The sequence below is a fragment of the Vanacampus margaritifer genome, chromosome 8 (genome assembly GCF_051991255.1).
Source record: "Vanacampus margaritifer isolate UIUO_Vmar chromosome 8, RoL_Vmar_1.0, whole genome shotgun sequence".
NCBI lineage: Eukaryota > Metazoa > Chordata > Actinopteri > Syngnathiformes > Syngnathidae > Vanacampus > Vanacampus margaritifer.
In genome coordinates, this window is record NC_135439.1 from 26,862,618 (window position 1) to 26,884,339 (window position 21,722).

A 21,722-nucleotide genomic window follows, 5' to 3' on the forward strand; every position below is an offset into this window, starting at 1 on the left:
AAATTAATGCTGGAATCATCTTCAGGATGCTAGAATACACTAAATACAGCAAAAATTTTGAGTCTACAAAGTTTATTTTAGGTGTGAGAGCCAAAATGAACTTTTTATTGCTTTAAACGCGTTTTCAGCCCCTGATTGTACACTGAAGGTGAAAATGTCAAAATCTTAAAAATGAGCATAAGCACAATGAAATTAATGCTAGAATCATCTTCAGGATGCTAGAATACACTAAATACAGCAAAAGTTTTGAGTCTACAACGTTTATTTTAGGTGTGTGAGCCAAAATGAACTTTTTATTGCTTTAAATGCGTTTTCAGCCTGATTGTGCACTTTAGGTGAAAATGTCAAAATCTTCAAAATGAGCATAAGCACGATGAAATTAATGCTGGAATCATCTTCAGGATGCTAGAATACACTAAATACAGCAAAAATTTTGAGTCTACAATGTTTAGTTTAGGTGTGAGAGCCAAAATGAACTTTTTATTGCTTTAAATGCGTTTTCAGCCTGATTGTGCACTTTAGGTGAAAATGTCAAAATCTTCAAAATGAGCATAAGCACAATGAAATTAATGCTGGAATCATCTTCAGGATGCTAGAATACACTAAATACAGCAAAAAATTTGAGTCTACAACGTTTAGTTTAGGTGTGAGAGCCAAAATGAACTTTTTATTGCTTTAAACGCGTTTTCAGCCTGATTGTGCACCTTAGGTGAAAATGTCAAAATCTTCAAAATGAGCATAAGCACGATGAAATTAATGCTGGAATCATCTTCAGGATGCTAGAATGCACTGAATACAGCAAAAATTTTGAGTCTACAACGTTTAGTTTAGGTGTGAGAGCCAAAATGAACTTTTTATTGCTTTAAACGCGTTTTCAGCCCCTGATTGTACACTTAAGGTGAAAATGTCAAAATCTTAAAAATGAGCATAAGCACAATGAAATTAATGCTGGAATCATCTTCAGGATGCTAGAATACACTAAATACAGCAAACATTTTGAGTCTACAACGTTTTGTTTAGGTGTGAGAGCCAAAATGAACTTTTTATTGCTTTAAATGCGTTTTCAGCCTGATTGTGCACTTTAGGTGAAAATGTCAAAATCTTCAAAATGAGCATAAGCACAATGAAATTAATGCTGGAATCATCTTCAGGATGCTAGAATACACTAAATACAGCAAAAAATTTGAGTCTACAACGTTTAGTTTAGGTCTGAGAGCCAAAATGAACTTTTTATTGCTTTAAACGCGTTTTCAGCCTGATTGTGCACCTTTGGTGAAAATGTCAAAATCTTCAAAATGAGCATAAGCACGATGAAATTAATGCTGGAATCATCTTCAGGATGCTAGAATGCACTGAATACAGCAAAAATTTTGAGTCTACAACGTTTAGTTTAGGTGTGAGAGCCAAAATGAACTTTTTATTGCTTAAAATGCGTTTTCAGCCTGATTGTGCACTTTAGGTGAAAATGTCAAAATCTTAAAAATGAGCATAAGCACAATGAAATTAATGCTGGAATCATCTTCAGGATGCTAGAATACACTAAATACAGCAAAAATTTTGAGTCTACAACGTTTTGTTTAGGTGTGAGAGCCAAAATGAACTTTTTATTGCTTTAAATGCGTTTTCAGCCTGATTGTGCACTTTAGGTGAAAATGTCAAAATCTTCAAAATGAGCATAAGCACAATGAAATTAATGCTGGAATCATCTTCAGGATGCTAGAATACACTAAATACAGCAAAAATTTGGAGTCTACAACGTTTTGTTTAGGTGTGAGAGCCAAAATGAACTTTTTATTGCTTTAAATGCGTTTTCAGCCTGATTGTGCACTTTAGGTGAAAATGTCAAAATCTTCAAAATGAGCATAAGCACAATGAAATTAATGCTGGAATCATCTTCAGGATGCTAGATTACACTAAATACAGCAAAAACTTTGAGTCTACAACGTTTAGTTTAGGTGTGAGAGCCAAAATGAACTTTTTATTGCTTTAAACGCGTTTTCAGCCCTTGATTGTACACGTAAGGTGAAAATGTCAAAATCTTCAAAATGAGCATAATCACAATTAAATTAATGCTTGAATCATCTTCAGGATGCTAGAATACACTACATACAACAAAATTTTTGAGTCTACAACGTTTAGTTTAGGTGTGAGAGCCAAAATGAACTTTTTATTGCTTTAAACGCGTTTTCAGCCCCTGATTGTACACTTAAGGTGAAAATGTCAAAATCTCCAAAATGAGCATAAGCACAATGAAATTAATGCTGGAATCATCTTCAGGATGCTAGAATACACTAAATACAGCAAAAATTTTGAGTCTACAACATTTAGTTTAGGTGTGAGAGCCAAAATGAACTTTTTATGGCTTTAAATGCGTTTTCAGCCTGATTGTGCACTTTAGTTGAAAATGTCAAAATCTTCAAAATGAGCATAAGCACAATGAAATTAATGCTGGAATCATCTTCAGGATGCTAGAATACACTAAATACAGCAAAAAATTTGAGTCTACAACGTTTAGTTTTGGTGTGAGAGCCAAAATGAACTTTTTATTGCTTTAAACGCGTTTTCAGCCCCTGATTGTACACTTAAGGTGAAAATGTCAAAATCTTAAAAATGAGCATAAGCACAATGAAATTAATGCTGGAATCATCTTCAGGATGCTAGAATACACTAAATACAGCAAAAATTTTGAGTCTACAACGTTTATTTTAGGTGTGTGAGCCAAAATGAACTTTTTATTGCTTTAAATGCGTTTTCAGCCTGATTGTGCACTTTAGGTGAAAATGTCAAAATCTTCAAAATGAGCATAAGCACGATGAAATTAATGCTGGAATCATCTTCAGGATGCTAGAATACACTGAATACAGCAAAAAAATTTGAGTCTACAACGTTTAGTTTAGGTGTGAGAGCCAAAATGAACTTTTTATTGCTTTAAACGCGTTTTCAGCCCCTGATTGTACACTTAAGGTGAAAATGTCAAAATCTTAAAAATGAGCATAAGCACAATGAAATTAATGCTGGAATCATCTTCAGGATGCTAAAATACACTAAATACAGCAAAATTTTTGAGTCTACAACGTTTAGTTTAGGTGTGAGAGCCAAAATGAACTTTTTATTGCTTTAAATGCGTTTTCAGCCTGATTGTGCACTTTAGGTGAAAATGTCAAAATCTTAAAAATGAGCATAAGCACAATGAAATTAATGCTGGAATCATCTTCAGGATGCTAGAATACACTAAATACAGCAAAAATGTTGAGTCTACAACATTTTGTTTAGGTGTGAGAGCCAAAATGAACTTTTTATTGCTTTAAATGCGTTTTCAGCCTGATTGTGCACTTTAGGTGAAAATGTCAAAATCTTCAAAATGAGCATAAGCACAATGAAATTAATGCTGGAATCATCTTCAGGATGCTAGAATACACTAAATACAGCAAAACTTTTGAGTCTACAACGTTTAGTTTAGGTGTGAGAGCCAAAATGAACTTTTTATTATTTTAAACGCGTTTTCAGCCCCTGATTGTACACTTAAGGTGAAAATGTCAAAATCTTAAAAATGAGCATAGGCAAAATGAAATTAATGCTGGAATCATCTTCAGGATGCTAGAATACACTAAATACAGCAAAAATTTTGAGTCTACAACGTTTATTTTAGGTGTGTGAGCCAAAATGAACTTTTTATTGCTTTAAATGCGTTTTCAGCCTGATTGTGCACTTAAGGTGAAAATGTCAAAATCTTCAAAATGAGCATAAGCGCGATTAAATTAATGCTGGAATCATCTTCAGGATGCTAGAATACACTAAATACAGCAAAAATTCTGAGTCTACAACGTTTATTTTAGGTGTGTGAGCCAAAATGAACTTTTTTGCTTTAAATGCGTTTTCAGCCTGATTGTGCACTTTAGGTGAAAATGTCAAAATCTTCAAAATGAGCATAAGCACAATTAAATTAATGCTGGAATCATCTTCAGGATGCTAGAATATACTAAATACAGCATAAATTTTGAGTCTACAACATTTAGTTTAGGTGTGAGAGCCAAAATGAACTTTTTATTGCTTTAAACGCGTTTTCAGCCCCTGATTGTACACTTAAGGTGAAAATGTCAAAATCTTCAAAATGAGCATAAGCACAATGAAATTAATGCTGGAATCATCTTCAGGATGCTAGAATACACTAAATACAGCAAAAATTTTGAGTCTACAAAGTTTATTTTAGGTGTGAGAGCCAAAATGAACTTTTTATTGCTTTAAACACGTTTTCAGCCGCTGATTGTACACTTAAGGTGAAAATGTCAAAATCTTAAAAATGAGCATAAGCACAATGAAATTAATGCTGGAATCATCTTCAGGATGCTAGAATACACTAAATACAGCAAAAATTTTGAGTCTACAACGTTTATTTTAGGTGTGTGAGCCAAAATGAACTTTTTATTGCTTTAAATGCGTTTTCAGCCTGATTGTGCACTTTAGGTGAAAATGTCAAAATCTTCAAAATGAGCATAAGCACGATGAAATTAATGCTGGAATCATCTTCAGGATGCTAGAATACACTGAATACAGCAAAAATTTTGAGTCTATAACGTTTAGTTTAGGTGTGAGAGCCAAAATGAACTTTTTATTGCTTTAAATGCGTTTTCAGCCCCTGATTGTACACTTAAGGTGAAAATGTCAAAATCTTAAAAATGAGCATAAGCACAATGAAATTAATGCTGGAATCATCTTCAGGATGCTAGAATACACTAAATACAGCAAAAATTTTGAGTCTACAAAGTTTATTTTAGGTGTGAGAGCCAAAATGAACTTTTTATTGCTTTAAACGCGTTTTCAGCCCCTGATTGTACACTGAAGGTGAAAATGTCAAAATCTTAAAAATGAGCATAAGCACAATGAAATTAATGCTAGAATCATCTTCAGGATGCTAGAATACACTAAATACAGCCAAAATTTTGAGTCTACAACGTTTAGTTTAGGTGTGAGAGCCAAAATGAACTTTTTATTACTTTAAATGCGTTTTCAGCCTGATTGTGCACTTTAGGTGAAAATTTAAAAATCTTAAAAATGAGCATAAGCACAATGAAATTAATGCTGGAATCATCTTCAGGATGCTAGAATACACTAAATACAGCAAAAATTTTGAGTCTACAACGTTTTGTTTAGGTGTGAGAGCCAAAATGAAGTTTTTATTGCTTTAAATGCGTTTTCAGCCTGATTGTGCACTTTAGGTGAAAATGTCAAAATCTTCAAAATGAGCATAAGCACAATGAAATTAATGCTGGAATCATCTTCAGGATGCTAGAATACACTAAATACAGCAAAAATTTGGAGTCTACAACGTTTTGTTTAGGTGTGAGAGCCAAAATGAACTTTTTATTGCTTTAAATGCGTTTTCAGCCTGATTGTGCACTTTAGGTGAAAATGTCAAAATCTTCAAAATGAGCATAAGCACAATGAAATTAATGCTGGAATCATCTTCAGGATGCTAGATTACACTAATTACAGCAAAAACTTTGAGTCTACAACGTTTAGTTTAGGTGTGAGAGCCAAAATGAACTTTTTATTGCTTTAAACGCGTTTTCAGCCCCTGATTGTACACTTTAGGTGAAAATGTCAAAATCTTCAAAATGAGCATAATCACAATTAAATTAATGCTTGAATCATCTTCAGGATGCTAGAATACACTACATACAACAAAATTTTTGAGTCTACAACGTTTAGTTTAGGTGTGAGAGCCAAAATGAACTTTTTATTGCTTTAAACGCGTTTTCAGCCCCTGATTGTACACTTAAGGTGAAAATGTCAAAATCTTAAAAATGAGCATAAGAACAATGAAATTAATGCTGGAATCATCTTCAGGATGCTAAAATACACTAAATACAACAAAAATTTTGAGTCTACAACGTTTAGTTTAGGTGTGAGAGCCAAAATGAACTTTTTATTGCTTTAAATGCGTTTTCAGCCTGATTGTGCACTTTAGGTGAAAATGCCAAAATCTTAAAAATGAGCATAAGCACAATGAAATTAATGCTGGAATCATCTTCAGGATGCTAGAATACACTAAATACAGCAAAAATTTTGAGTCTACAACGTTTAGTTTAGGTGTGAGAGCCAAAATGAACTTTTTATTGCTTTAAACGCGTTTTCAGCCCCTGATTGTACACTTAAGGTGAAAATGTCAAAATCTTTAAAATGAGCATAAGCACAATGAAATTAATGCTGGAATCATCTTCAGGATGCTAAAATACACTAAATACAGCAACAATTTTGAGTCTACAACGTTTAGTTTAGGTGTGAGAGCCAAAATGAACTTTTTATTGCTTTAAATGCGTTTTCAGCCTGATTGTGCACTTTAGGTGAAAATGTCAAAATCTTAAAAATGAGCATAAGCACAATGAAATTAATGCTGGAATCATCTTCAGGATGCTAAAATACACTAAATACAGCAACAATTTTGAGTCTACAACGTTTAGTTTAGGTGTGAGAGCCAAAATGAACTTTTTATTGCTTAAATGCGTTTTCAGCCTGATTGTGCACTTTAGGTGAAAATGTCAAAATCTTCAAAATGAGCATAAGCACGATGAAATTATTGCTGGAATCATCTTCAGGATGCTAAAATGCACTAAATACAGCAAAAATTTTGAGTCTACAACGTTTAGATTAGGTGTGAGAGCCAAAATGAACTTTTTATTGCTTTAAATGCGTTTTCAGCCTGATTGTGCACTTTAGGTGAAAATGTCAAAATCTTCAAAATGAGCATAAGCACGATGAAATTAATGCTGGAATCATCTTCAGGATGCTAGAATACACTGAATACAGCAAAAATTTTGAGTCTACAACGTTTAGTTTAGGTGTGAGAGCCAAAATGAACTTTTTATTGCTTTAAACGCGTTTTCAGCCCCTGATTGTACACTTAAGGTGAAAATGTCAAAATCTTAAAAATGAGCATAAGCACAATGAAATTAAGGCTGGAATCATCTTCAGGATGCTAAAATACCCTAAATACAGCAAAAATTTTGAGTCTACAACGTTTAGTTTAGGTGTGAGAGCCAAAATGAACTTTTTATTGCTTTAAATGCGTTTTCAGCCCCTGATTGTGCACTTTAGGTGAAAATGTCAAAATCTTCAAAATGAGCATAAGCACAATAAAATTAATGCTGGAATCATCTTCAGGATGCTAGAATACACTAAATACAGAAAAAACTTTGAGTCTACAACGTTTAGTTTAGGTGTGAGAGCCAAAATGAACTTTTTATTGCTTTAAACGCGTTTTCAGCCCCTGATTGTACACTTAAGGTGAAAATGTCAAAATCTTCAAAATGAGCATAAGCACAATGAAATTAATGCTGGAATCATCTTCAGGATGCTAGAATATACTAAATACAGCAAAAATTTTGAGTTTACAACGTTTAGTTTAGGTGTGAGAGCCAAAATGAACTTTTTATTGCTTTAAATGCGTTTTCAGCCTGATTGTGCACTTCAGGTGAAAATGTCAAAATCTTCAAAATGAGCATAAGCACGATGAAATTAATGCTGGAATCATCTTCAGGATGCTAGACTACACTGAATACAGCAAAAATTTTGAGTCTACAACGTTTAGTTTAGGTGTGAGAGCCAAAATGAACTTTTTATTGCTTTAAACGCGTTTTCAGCCCCTGATTGTACACTTAAGGTGAAAATGTCAAAATCTTAAAAATGAGCATAAGCACAATGAAATTAATGCTGGAATCATCTTCAGGATGCTAAAATACGCTAAATACAGCAAAAATTTTGAGTCTACAACGTTTAGTTTAGGTGTGAGAGGAAAAATGAACTTTTTATTGCTTTAAATGCGTTTTCAGCCTGATTGTGCACTTTAGGTGAAAATGTCAAAATCTTAAAAATGAGCATAAGCACAATGAAATTAATGCTGGAATCATCTTCAGGATGCTAAAATACACTAAATACAGCAACAATTTTGAGTCTACAACGTTTAGTTTAGGTGTGAGAGCCAAAATGAACTTTTTATTGCTTTAAATGCGTTTTCAGCCTGATTGTGCACTTTAGGTGAAAATGTCAAAATCTTCAAAATGAGCATAAGCACAATGAAATTAATGCTGGAATCATCTTCAGGATGCTAGAATACACTAAATACAGCAAAAAAATTGAGTCTACAACGTTTAGTTTAGGTGTGAGAGCCAAAATGAACTTTTTATTGCTTTAAACGCGTTTTCAGCCCCTGATTGTACACTTAGGTGAAAATGTCAAAATCTTAAAAATGAGCATAAGCACAATGAAATTAATGCTGGAATCATCTTCAGGATGCTAGAATACACTAAATACAGCAAACATTTTGAGTCTACAACGTTTAGTTTAGGTGTGAGAGCCAAAATGAACTTTTTATTGCTTTAAATGCGTTTTCAGCCTGATTGTGCACTTTAGGTGAAAATGTCAAAATCTTAAAAATGAGCATAAGCACAATGAAATTAATGCTGGAATTATCTTCAGGATGCTAGAATACACTAAATACAGCAAAAATTTTGAGTCTATAACGTTTAGTTTAGGTGTGAGAGCCAAAATGAACTTTTTATTGCTTTAAACGCGTTTTCAGCCCCTGATTGTACACTTAAGGTGAAAATGTCAAAATCTTCAAAATGAGCATAAGCACAATGAAATTAATGCTGGAATCATCTTCAGGATGCTAGAATACACTAAATACAGCAAAAATTTTGAGTCTACAACGTTTATTTTAGGTGTGTGAGCCAAAATGAACTTTTTATTGCTTTAAATGCGTTTTCAGCCTGATTGTGCACTTTAGGTGAAAATGTCAAAATCTTCAAAATGAGCATAAGCACGATGAAATTAATGCTGGAATCATCTTCAGGATGCTAGAATACACTGAATACAGCAAAAATTTTGAGTCTACAACGTTTAGTTTAGGTGTGAGAGCCAAAATGAACTTTTTATTGCTTTAAAGGCGTTTTCAGCCCCTGATTGTACACTTAGAGTGAAAATGTCAAAATCTTAAAAATGAGCATAAGCACAATGAAATTAATGCTGGAATCATCTTCAGGATGCTAAAATACACTAAATACAGCCAAAATTTTGAGTCTACAACGTTTAGTTTAGGTGTGAGAGCCAAAATGAACTTTTTATTGCTTTAAATGCGTTTTCAGCCTGATTGTGCACTTTAGGTGAAAATATCAAAATCTTAAAAATGAGCATAAGCACAATGAAATTAATGCTGGAATCATCTTCAGGATGCTAGAATACACTAAATACAGCAAAAATTTTGAGTCTACAACATTTATTTTAGGTGTGTGAGCCAAAATGAACTTTTTATTGCTTTAAATGCGTTTTCAGCCTGATTGTGCACTTTAGGTGAAAATGTCAAAATCTTCAAAATGAGCATAAGCACGATGAAATTAATGCTGGAATCATCTTCAGGATGCTAGAATACACTGAATACAGCAACATTTTTGAGACTACAACGTTTAGTTTAGGTGTGAGAGCCAAAATGAACTTTTTATTGCTTTAAACGCGTTTTCAGCCCCTGATTGTACACTTAAGGTGAAAATGTCAAAATCTTAAAAATGAGCATAAGCACAATGAAATTAATGCTGGAATCATCTTCAGGATGCTAAAATACACTAAATACAGCAACAGTTTTGAGTCTACAACGTTTAGTTTAGGTGTGAGAGCCAAAATGAACTTTTTATTGCTTTAAATGCGTTTTCAGCCTGATTGTGCACTTTAGGTGAAAATGTCAAAATCTTCAAAATGAGCATATGCACGATGAAATTAATGCTGGAATCATCTTCAGGATGCTAGAATACACTGAATACAGCAAAAATTTTGAGTCTACAACGTTTAGTTTAGGTGTGAGAGCCAAAATGAACTTTTTATTGCTTTAAACGCGTTTTCAGCCCCTGATTGTACACTTAAGGTGAAAATGTCAAAATCTTAAAAATGAGCATAAGCACAATGAAATTAATGCTGGAATCATCTTCAGGATGCTAAAATACACTAAATGCAGCCAAAATTTTGAGTCTACAACGTTTAGTTTAGGTGTGAGAGCCAAAATGAACTTTGTATTGCTTTAAATGCGTTTTCAGCCTGATTGTGCACTTTAGGTGAAAATATCAAAATCTTAAAAATGAGCATAAGCACAATGAAATTAATGCTGGAATCATCTTCAGGATGCTAGAATACACTAAATACAGCAAAATTTTTGAGTCTACAACATTTATTTTAGGTGTGTGAGCCAAAATGAACTTTTTATTGCTTTAAATGCGTTTTCAGCCTGATTGTGCACTTTAGGTGAAAATGTCAAAATCTTCAAAATGAGCATAAGCACGATGAAATTAATGCTGGAATCATCTTCAGGATGCTAGAATACACTGAATACAGCAAAATTTTTGAGACTACAACGTTTAGTTTAGGTGTGAGAGCCAAAATTAACTTTTTATTGCTTTAAACGCGTTTTCAGCCCCTGATTGTACACTTAAGGTGAAAATGTCAAAATCTTAAAAATGAGCATAGGCACAATGAATTTAATGCTGGAATCATCTTCAGGATGCTAAAATACACTAAATACAGCAACAATTTTGAGTCTACAACGTTTAGTTTAGGTGTGAGAGCCAAAATGAACTTTTTATTGCTTTAAATGCGTTTTCAGCCTGATTGTGCACTTTAGGTGAAAATGTCAAAATCTTCAAAATGAGCATAAGCACGATGAAATTAATGCTGGAATCATCTTCAGGATGCTAGAATACACTGAATACAGCAAAATTTTTGAGTCTACAACGTTTAGTTTAGGTGTGAGAGCCAAAATGAACTTTTTATTGCTTTAAACGCGTTTTCAGCCCCTGATTGTACACTTAAGGTGAAAATGTCAAAATCTTAAAAATGAGCATAAGCACAATGAAATTAATGCTGGAATCATCTTCAGGATGCTAAAATACACTAAATACAGCCAAAATTTTGAGTCTACAACGTTTAGTTTAGGTGTGAGAGCCAAAATGAACTTTTTATTGCTTTAAATGCGTTTTCAGCCTGATTGTGCACTTTAGGTGAAAATATCAAAATCCTAAAAATGAGCATAAGCACAATGAAATTAATGCTGGAATCATCTTCAGGATGCTAGAATACACTAAATACAGCAAAAATTTTGAGTCTACAACATTTATTTTAGGTGTGTGAGCCAAAATGAACTTTTTATTGCTTTAAATGCGTTTTCAGCCTGATTGTGCACTTTAGGTGAAAATGTCAAAATCTTCAAAATGAGCATAAGCACGATGAAATTAATGCTGGAATCATCTTCAGGATGCTAGAATACACTGAATACAGCAAAATTTTTGAGACTACAACGTTTAGTTTAGGTGTGAGAGCCAAAATGAACTTTTTATTGCTTTAAACGCGTTTTCAGCCCCTGATTGTACACTAAAGGTGAAAATGTCAAAATCTTAAAAATGAGCATAAGCACAATGAAATTAATGCTGGAATCATCTTCAGGATGCTAAAATACACTAAATACAGCAAAAATTTTGAGTCTACAACGTTTAGTTTAGGTGTGAGAGCCAAAATGAACTTTTTATTGCTTTAAATGCGTTTTCAGCCTGATTGTGCACTTTAGGTTTAAATGTCAAAATCTTCAAAATGAGCATAAGCACGATGAAATTAATGCTGGAATCATCTTCGGGATGCTAGAATACACTGAATACAGCAAAAATTTTGAGTCTACAACGTTTAGTTTAGGTGTGAGAGCCAAAATGAACTTTTTATTGCTTTAAACGCGTTTTCAGCCCCTGATTGTACACTTAAGGTGAAAATGTCAAAATCTTAAAAATGAGCATAAGAACAATGAAATTAATGCTGGAATCATGTTCAGGATGCTAAAATACACTAAATACAACAAAAATTTTGAGTCTACAACGTTTAGTTTAGGTGTGAGAGCCAAAATGAACTTTTTATTGCTTTAAATGCGTTTTCAGCCTGATTGTGCACTTTAGGTGAAAATGCCAAAATCTTAAAAATGAGCATAAGCACAATGAAATTAATGCTGGAATCATCTTCAGGATGCTAGAATACACTAAATACAGCAAAAATTTTGAGTCTACAACGTTTAGTTTAGGTGTGAGAGCCAAAATGAACTTTTTATTGCTTTAAACGCGTTTTCAGCCCCTGATTGTACACTTAAGGTGAAAATGTCAAAATCTTTAAAATGAGCATAAGCACAATGAAATTAATGCTGGAATCATCTTCAGGATGCTAAAATACACTAAATACAGCCAAAATTTTGAGTCTACAACGTTTAGTTTAGGTGTGAGAGCCAAAATGAACTTTTTATTGCTTTAAATGCGTTTTCAGCCTGATTGTGCACTTTAGGTGAAAATATCAAAATCCTAAAAATGAGCATAAGCACAATGAAATTAATGCTGGAATCATCTTCAGGATGCTAGAATACACTAAATACAGCAAAAATTTTGAGTCTACAACATTTATTTTAGGTGTGTGAGCCAAAATGAACTTTTTATTGCTTTAAATGCGTTTTCAGCCTGATTGTGCACTTTAGGTGAAAATGTCAAAATCTTCAAAATGAGCATAAGCACGATGAAATTAATGCTGGAATCATCTTCAGGATGCTAGAATACACTGAATACAGCAAAATTTTTGAGACTACAACGTTTAGTTTAGGTGTGAGAGCCAAAATGAACTTTTTATTGCTTTAAACGCGTTTTCAGCCCCTGATTGTACACTAAAGGTGAAAATGTCAAAATCTTAAAAATGAGCATAAGCACAATGAAATTAATGCTGGAATCATCTTCAGGATGCTAGAATACACTAAATACAGCAAAAATTTTGAGTCTACAACGTTTATTTTAGGTGTGTGAGCCAAAATGAACTTTTTATTGCTTTAAATGCGTTTTCAGCCTGATTGTGCACTTTAGGTGAAAATGTCAAAATCTTCAAAATGAGCATAAGCACGATGAAATTAATGCTGGAATCATCTTCAGGATGCTAGAATACACTGAATACAGCAAAAAAATTTGAGTCTACAACGTTTAGTTTAGGTGTGAGAGCCAAAATGAACTTTTTATTGCTTTAAACGCGTTTTCAGCCCCTGATTGTACACTTAAGGTGAAAATGTCAAAATCTTAAAAATGAGCATAAGCACAATGAAATTAATGCTGGAATCATCTTCAGGATGCTAAAATACACTAAATACAGCAAAATTTTTGAGTCTACAACGTTTAGTTTAGGTGTGAGAGCCAAAATGAACTTTTTATTGCTTTAAATGCGTTTTCAGCCTGATTGTGCACTTTAGGTGAAAATGTCAAAATCTTAAAAATGAGCATAAGCACAATGAAATTAATGCTGGAATCATCTTCAGGATGCTAGAATACACTAAATACAGCAAAAATGTTGAGTCTACAACATTTTGTTTAGGTGTGAGAGCCAAAATGAACTTTTTATTGCTTTAAATGCGTTTTCAGCCTGATTGTGCACTTTAGGTGAAAATGTCAAAATCTTCAAAATGAGCATAAGCACAATGAAATTAATGCTGGAATCATCTTCAGGATGCTAGAATACACTAAATACAGCAAAACTTTTGAGTCTACAACGTTTAGTTTAGGTGTGAGAGCCAAAATGAACTTTTTATTATTTTAAACGCGTTTTCAGCCCCTGATTGTACACTTAAGGTGAAAATGTCAAAATCTTAAAAATGAGCATAGGCAAAATGAAATTAATGCTGGAATCATCTTCAGGATGCTAGAATACACTAAATACAGCAAAAATTTTGAGTCTACAACGTTTATTTTAGGTGTGTGAGCCAAAATGAACTTTTTATTGCTTTAAATGCGTTTTCAGCCTGATTGTGCACTTAAGGTGAAAATGTCAAAATCTTCAAAATGAGCATAAGCGCGATTAAATTAATGCTGGAATCATCTTCAGGATGCTAGAATACACTAAATACAGCAAAAATTCTGAGTCTACAACGTTTATTTTAGGTGTGTGAGCCAAAATGAACTTTTTTGCTTTAAATGCGTTTTCAGCCTGATTGTGCACTTTAGGTGAAAATGTCAAAATCTTCAAAATGAGCATAAGCACAATTAAATTAATGCTGGAATCATCTTCAGGATGCTAGAATATACTAAATACAGCATAAATTTTGAGTCTACAACATTTAGTTTAGGTGTGAGAGCCAAAATGAACTTTTTATTGCTTTAAACGCGTTTTCAGCCCCTGATTGTACACTTAAGGTGAAAATGTCAAAATCTTCAAAATGAGCATAAGCACAATGAAATTAATGCTGGAATCATCTTCAGGATGCTAGAATACACTAAATACAGCAAAAATTTTGAGTCTACAAAGTTTATTTTAGGTGTGAGAGCCAAAATGAACTTTTTATTGCTTTAAACGCGTTTTCAGCCGCTGATTGTACACTTAAGGTGAAAATGTCAAAATCTTAAAAATGAGCATAAGCACAATGAAATTAATGCTGGAATCATCTTCAGGATGCTAGAATACACTAAATACAGCAAAAATTTTGAGTCTACAACGTTTATTTTAGGTGTGTGAGCCAAAATGAACTTTTTATTGCTTTAAATGCGTTTTCAGCCTGATTGTGCACTTTAGGTGAAAATGTCAAAATCTTCAAAATGAGCATAAGCACGATGAAATTAATGCTGGAATCATCTTCAGGATGCTAGAATACACTGAATACAGCAAAAATTTTGAGTCTATAACGTTTAGTTTAGGTGTGAGAGCCAAAATGAACTTTTTATTGCTTTAAATGCGTTTTCAGCCCCTGATTGTACACTTAAGGTGAAAATGTCAAAATCTTAAAAATGAGCATAAGCACAATGAAATTAATGCTGGAATCATCTTCAGGATGCTAGAATACACTAAATACAGCAAAAATTTTGAGTCTACAAAGTTTATTTTAGGTGTGAGAGCCAAAATGAACTTTTTATTGCTTTAAACGCGTTTTCAGCCCCTGATTGTACACTGAAGGTGAAAATGTCAAAATCTTAAAAATGAGCATAAGCACAATGAAATTAATGCTAGAATCATCTTCAGGATGCTAGAATACACTAAATACAGCCAAAATTTTGAGTCTACAACGTTTAGTTTAGGTGTGAGAGCCAAAATGAACTTTTTATTACTTTAAATGCGTTTTCAGCCTGATTGTGCACTTTAGGTGAAAATTTAAAAATCTTAAAAATGAGCATAAGCACAATGAAATTAATGCTGGAATCATCTTCAGGATGCTAGAATACACTAAATACAGCAAAAATTTTGAGTCTACAACGTTTTGTTTAGGTGTGAGAGCCAAAATGAACTTTTTATTGCTTTAAATGCGTTTTCAGCCTGATTGTGCACTTTAGGTGAAAATGTCAAAATCTTCAAAATGAGCATAAGCACAATGAAATTAATGCTGGAATCATCTTCAGGATGCTAGAATACACTAAATACAGCAAAAATTTGGAGTCTACAACGTTTTGTTTAGGTGTGAGAGCCAAAATGAACTTTTTATTGCTTTAAATGCGTTTTCAGCCTGATTGTGCACTTTAGGTGAAAATGTCAAAATCTTCAAAATGAGCATAAGCACAATGAAATTAATGCTGGAATCATCTTCAGGATGCTAGATTACACTAAATACAGCAAAAACTTTGAGTCTACAACGTTTAGTTTAGGTGTGAGAGCCAAAATGAACTTTTTATTGCTTTAAACGCGTTTTCAGCCCCTGATTGTACACTTTAGGTGAAAATGTCAAAATCTTCAAAATGAGCATAATCACAATTAAATTAATGCTTGAATCATCTTCAGGATGCTAGAATACACTACATACAACAAAATTTTTGAGTCTACAACGTTTAGTTTAGGTGTGAGAGCCAAAATGAACTTTTTATTGCTTTAAACGCGTTTTCAGCCCCTGATTGTACACTTAAGGTGAAAATGTCAAAATCTTAAAAATGAGCATAAGAACAATGAAATTAATGCTGGAATCATCTTCAGGATGCTAAAATACACTAAATACAACAAAAATTTTGAGTCTACAACGTTTAGTTTAGGTGTGAGAGCCAAAATGAACTTTTTATTGCTTTAAATGCGTTTTCAGCCTGATTGTGCACTTTAGGTGAAAATGCCAAAATCTTAAAAATGAGCATAAGCACAATGAAATTAATGCTGGAATCATCTTCAGGATGCTAGAATACACTAAATACAGCAAAAATTTTGAGTCTACAACGTTTAGTTTAGGTGTGAGAGCCAAAATGAACTTTTTATTGCTTTAAACGCGTTTTCAGCCCCTGATTGTACACTTAAGGTGAAAATGTCAAAATCTTTAAAATGAGCATAAGCACAATGAAATTAATGCTGGAATCATCTTCAGGATGCTAAAATACACTAAATACAGCAACAATTTTGAGTCTACAACGTTTAGTTTAGGTGTGAGAGCCAAAATGAACTTTTTATTGCTTTAAATGCGTTTTCAGCCTGATTGTGCACTTTAGGTGAAAATGTCAAAATCTTAAAAATGAGCATAAGCACAATGAAATTAATGCTGGAATCATCTTCAGGATGCTAAAATACACTAAATACAGCAACAATTTTGAGTCTACAACGTTTAGTTTAGGTGTGAGAGCCAAAATGAACTTTTTATTGCTTAAATGCGTTTTCAGCCTGATTGTGCACTTTAGGTGAAAATGTCAAAATCTTCAAAATGAGCATAAGCACGATGAAATTATTGCTGGAATCATCTTCAGGATGCTAAAATGCACTAAATACAGCAAAAATTTTGAGTCTACAACGTTTAGATTAGGTGTGAGAGCCAAAATGAACTTTTTATTGCTTTAAATGCGTTTTCAGCCTGATTGTGCACTTTAGGTGAAAATGTCAAAATCTTCAAAATGAGCATAAGCACGATGAAATTAATGCTGGAATCATCTTCAGGATGCTAGAATACACTGAATACAGCAAAAATTTTGAGTCTACAACGTTTAGTTTAGGTGTGAGAGCCAAAATGAACTTTTTATTGCTTTAAACGCGTTTTCAGCCCCTGATTGTACACTTAAGGTGAAAATGTCAAAATCTTAAAAATGAGCATAAGCACAATGAAATTAAGGCTGGAATCATCTTCAGGATGCTAAAATACCCTAAATACAGCAAAAATTTTGAGTCTACAACGTTTAGTTTAGGTGTGAGAGCCAAAATGAACTTTTTATTGCTTTAAATGCGTTTTCAGCCCCTGATTGTGCACTTTAGGTGAAAATGTCAAAATCTTCAAAATGAGCATAAGCACAATAAAATTAATGCTGGAATCATCTTCAGGATGCTAGAATACACTAAATACAGAAAAAACTTTGAGTCTACAACGTTTAGTTTAGGTGTGAGAGCCAAAATGAACTTTTTATTGCTTTAAACGCGTTTTCAGCCCCTGATTGTACACTTAAGGTGAAAATGTCAAAATCTTCAAAATGAGCATAAGCACAATGAAATTAATGCTGGAATCATCTTCAGGATGCTAGAATATACTAAATACAGCAAAAATTTTGAGTTTACAACGTTTAGTTTAGGTGTGAGAGCCAAAATGAACTTTTTATTGCTTTAAATGCGTTTTCAGCCTGATTGTGCACTTCAGGTGAAAATGTCAAAATCTTCAAAATGAGCATAAGCACGATGAAATTAATGCTGGAATCATCTTCAGGATGCTAGACTACACTGAATACAGCAAAAATTTTGAGTCTACAACGTTTAGTTTAGGTGTGAGAGCCAAAATGAACTTTTTATTGCTTTAAACGCGTTTTCAGCCCCTGATTGTACACTTAAGGTGAAAATGTCAAAATCTTAAAAATGAGCATAAGCACAATGAAATTAATGCTGGAATCATCTTCAGGATGCTAAAATACGCTAAATACAGCAAAAATTTTGAGTCTACAACGTTTAGTTTAGGTGTGAGAGGAAAAATGAACTTTTTATTGCTTTAAATGCGTTTTCAGCCTGATTGTGCACTTTAGGTGAAAATGTCAAAATCTTAAAAATGAGCATAAGCACAATGAAATTAATGCTGGAATCATCTTCAGGATGCTAAAATACACTAAATACAGCAACAATTTTGAGTCTACAACGTTTAGTTTAGGTGTGAGAGCCAAAATGAACTTTTTATTGCTTTAAATGCGTTTTCAGCCTGATTGTGCACTTTAGGTGAAAATGTCAAAATCTTCAAAATGAGCATAAGCACAATGAAATTAATGCTGGAATCATCTTCAGGATGCTAGAATACACTAAATACAGCAAAAAATTTGAGTCTACAACGTTTAGTTTAGGTGTGAGAGCCAAAATGAACTTTTTATTGCTTTAAACGCGTTTTCAGCCCCTGATTGTACACTTAGGTGAAAATGTCAAAATCTTAAAAATGAGCATAAGCACAATGAAATTAATGCTGGAATCATCTTCAGGATGCTAGAATACACTAAATACAGCAAACATTTTGAGTCTACAACGTTTAGTTTAGGTGTGAGAGCCAAAATGAACTTTTTATTGCTTTAAATGCGTTTTCAGCCTGATTGTGCACTTTAGGTGAAAATGTCAAAATCTTAAAAATGAGCATAAGCACAATGAAATTAATGCTGGAATTATCTTCAGGATGCTAGAATACACTAAATACAGCAAAAATTTTGAGTCTATAACGTTTAGTTTAGGTGTGAGAGCCAAAATGAACTTTTTATTGCTTTAAACGCGTTTTCAGCCCCTGATTGTACACTTAAGGTGAAAATGTCAAAATCTTCAAAATGAGCATAAGCACAATGAAATTAATGCTGGAATCATCTTCAGGATGCTAGAATACACTAAATACAGCAAAAATTTTGAGTCTACAACGTTTATTTTAGGTGTGTGAGCCAAAATGAACTTTTTATTGCTTTAAATGCGTTTTCAGCCTGATTGTGCACTTTAGGTGAAAATGTCAAAATCTTCAAAATGAGCATAAGCACGATGAAATTAATGCTGGAATCATCTTCAGGATGCTAGAATACACTGAATACAGCAAAAATTTTGAGTCTACAACGTTTAGTTTAGGTGTGAGAGCCAAAATGAACTTTTTATTGCTTTAAAGGCGTTTTCAGCCCCTGATTGTACACTTAGAGTGAAAATGTCAAAATCTTAAAAATGAGCATAAGCACAATGAAATTAATGCTGGAATCATCTTCAGGATGCTAAAATACACTAAATACAGCCAAAATTTTGAGTCTACAACGTTTAGTTTAGGTGTGAGAGCCAAAATGAACTTTTTATTGCTTTAAATGCGTTTTCAGCCTGATTGTGCACTTTAGGTGAAAATATCAAAATCTTAAAAATGAGCATAAGCACAATGAAATTAATGCTGGAATCATCTTCAGGATGCTAGAATACACTAAATACAGCAAAAATTTTGAGTCTACAACATTTATTTTAGGTGTGTGAGCCAAAATGAACTTTTTATTGCTTTAAATGCGTTTTCAGCCTGATTGTGCACTTTAGGTGAAAATGTCAAAATCTTCAAAATGAGCATAAGCACGATGAAATTAATGCTGGAATCATCTTCAGGATGCTAGAATACACTGAATACAGCAACATTTTTGAGACTACAACGTTTAGTTTAGGTGTGAGAGCCAAAATGAACTTTTTATTGCTTTAAACGCGTTTTCAGCCCCTGATTGTACACTTAAGGTGAAAATGTCAAAATCTTAAAAATGAGCATAAGCACAATGAAATTAATGCTGGAATCATCTTCAGGATGCTAAAATACACTAAATACAGCAACAGTTTTGAGTCTACAACGTTTAGTTTAGGTGTGAGAGCCAAAATGAACTTTTTATTGCTTTAAATGCGTTTTCAGCCTGATTGTGCACTTTAGGTGAAAATGTCAAAATCTTCAAAATGAGCATATGCACGATGAAATTAATGCTGGAATCATCTTCAGGATGCTAGAATACACTGAATACAGCAAAAATTTTGAGTCTACAACGTTTAGTTTAGGTGTGAGAGCCAAAATGAACTTTTTATTGCTTTAAACGCGTTTTCAGCCCCTGATTGTACACTTAAGGTGAAAATGTCAAAATCTTAAAAATGAGCATAAGCACAATGAAATTAATGCTGGAATCATCTTCAGGATGCTAAAATACACTAAATGCAGCCAAAATTTTGAGTCTACAACGTTTAGTTTAGGTGTGAGAGCCAAAATGAACTTTGTATTGCTTTAAATGCGTTTTCAGCCTGATTGTGCACTTTAGGTGAAAATATCAAAATCTTAAAAATGAGCATAAGCACAATGAAATTAATGCTGGAATCATCTTCAGGATGCTAGAATACACTAAATACAGCAAAAATTTTGAGTCTACAACATTTATTTTAGGTGTGTGAGCCAAAATGAACTTTTTATTGCTTTAAATGCGTTTTCAGCCTGATTGTGCACTTTAGGTGAAAATGTCAAAATCTTCAAAATGAGCATAAGCACGATGAAATTAATGCTGGAATCATCTTCAGGATGCTAGAATACACTGAATACAGCAAAATTTTTGAGACTACAACGTTTAGTTTAGGTGTGAGAGCCAAAATTAACTTTTTATTGCTTTAAACGCGTTTTCAGCCCCTGATTGTACACTTAAGGTGAAAATGTCAAAATCTTAAAAATGAGCATAGGCACAATGAATTTAATGCTGGAATCATCTTCAGGATGCTAAAATACACTAAATACAGCAACAATTTTGAGTCTACAACGTTTAGTTTAGGTGTGAGAGCCAAAATGAACTTTTTATTGCTTTAAATGCGTTTTCAGCCTGATTGTGCACTTTAGGTGAAAATGTCAAAATCTTCAAAATGAGCATAAGCACGATGAAATTAATGCTGGAATCATCTTCAGGATGCTAGAATACACTGAATACAGCAAAATTTTTGAGTCTACAACGTTTAGTTTAGGTGTGAGAGCCAAAATGAACTTTTTATTGCTTTAAACGCGTTTTCAGCCCCTGATTGTACACTTAAGGTGAAAATGTCAAAATCTTAAAAATGAGCATAAGCACAATGAAATTAATGCTGGAATCATCTTCAGGATGCTAAAATACACTAAATACAGCCAAAATTTTGAGTCTACAACGTTTAGTTTAGGTGTGAGAGCCAAAATGAACTTTTTATTGCTTTAAATGCGTTTTCAGCCTGATTGTGCACTTTAGGTGAAAATATCAAAATCCTAAAAATGAGCATAAGCACAATGAAATTAATGCTGGAATCATCTTCAGGATGCTAGAATACACTAAATACAGCAAAAATTTTGAGTCTACAACATTTATTTTAGGTGTGTGAGCCAAAATGAACTTTTTATTGCTTTAAATGCGTTTTCAGCCTGATTGTGCACTTTAGGTGAAAATGTCAAAATCTTCAAAATGAGCATAAGCACGATGAAATTAATGCTGGAATCATCTTCAGGATGCTAGAATACACTGAATACAGCAAAATTTTTGAGACTACAACGTTTAGTTTAGGTGTGAGAGCCAAAATGAACTTTTTATTGCTTTAAACGCGTTTTCAGCCCCTGATTGTACACTAAAGGTGAAAATGTCAAAATCTTAAAAATGAGCATAAGCACAATGAAATTAATGCTGGAATCATCTTCAGGATGCTAAAATACACTAAATACAGCAAAAATTTTGAGTCTACAACGTTTAGTTTAGGTGTGAGAGCCAAAATGAACTTTTTATTGCTTTAAATGCGTT